A 618-nucleotide genomic window follows, 5' to 3' on the forward strand; every position below is an offset into this window, starting at 1 on the left:
GGCTTAGATGCTGGGGTACTCAAGGCTCCCAGACCCCTGCTCCTTCAGAAGTACAGTCCCTCAGCCACTGCTTTGGGTTCACATTTGATGTGATTCAAAGAGATCCCTTGCTATGTCTGTGTCCCTGACCCAGCATCAAACACTAAAGTATGGAGATTTAACTTCTATGCAGAGTACATCATGAGAAACGCTAGGCTGGAGGAAGCACAAGCTGGAATCAAGATTGCTGGGAGAAATATCAATAACCTCAGATATGCAGATGACACCACCCTTATGGCAGAAAGTGAAGAGGAACTAAAGGGCCTCTTGACAAAAGTGAAAGAGGAGAGTGAAAAAGTTGTCTTAAAGCTCAATATTCAGAAACTAAGATCATGGCATCTGGTCCCATCACTTCATGGCAAATAGATGGAGAAACAGTGAAAACAGTGGCTGACTTTATTTTTCTGGGCTCCAAAATCACTGCAGATGCTGACTGCAGCCATGAAATTAAAAGACGCTTACTCCTTGGAAGGAAAGTTATGACCAACCTGCTGTTAAGTTGCTTCAGTCGTGTCCAACTCTGTGCGACCCCATAGAAGGCAGCCCACCAGGCTCCCCCGTCCCTGGGATTCTCCAGGC

Source organism: Bison bison, unplaced genomic scaffold (genome assembly GCF_000754665.1).
Source record: "Bison bison bison isolate TAMUID 2011002044 unplaced genomic scaffold, Bison_UMD1.0 scf7180017864369, whole genome shotgun sequence".
Classification (NCBI taxonomy): Eukaryota; Metazoa; Chordata; class Mammalia; order Artiodactyla; family Bovidae; genus Bison; species Bison bison.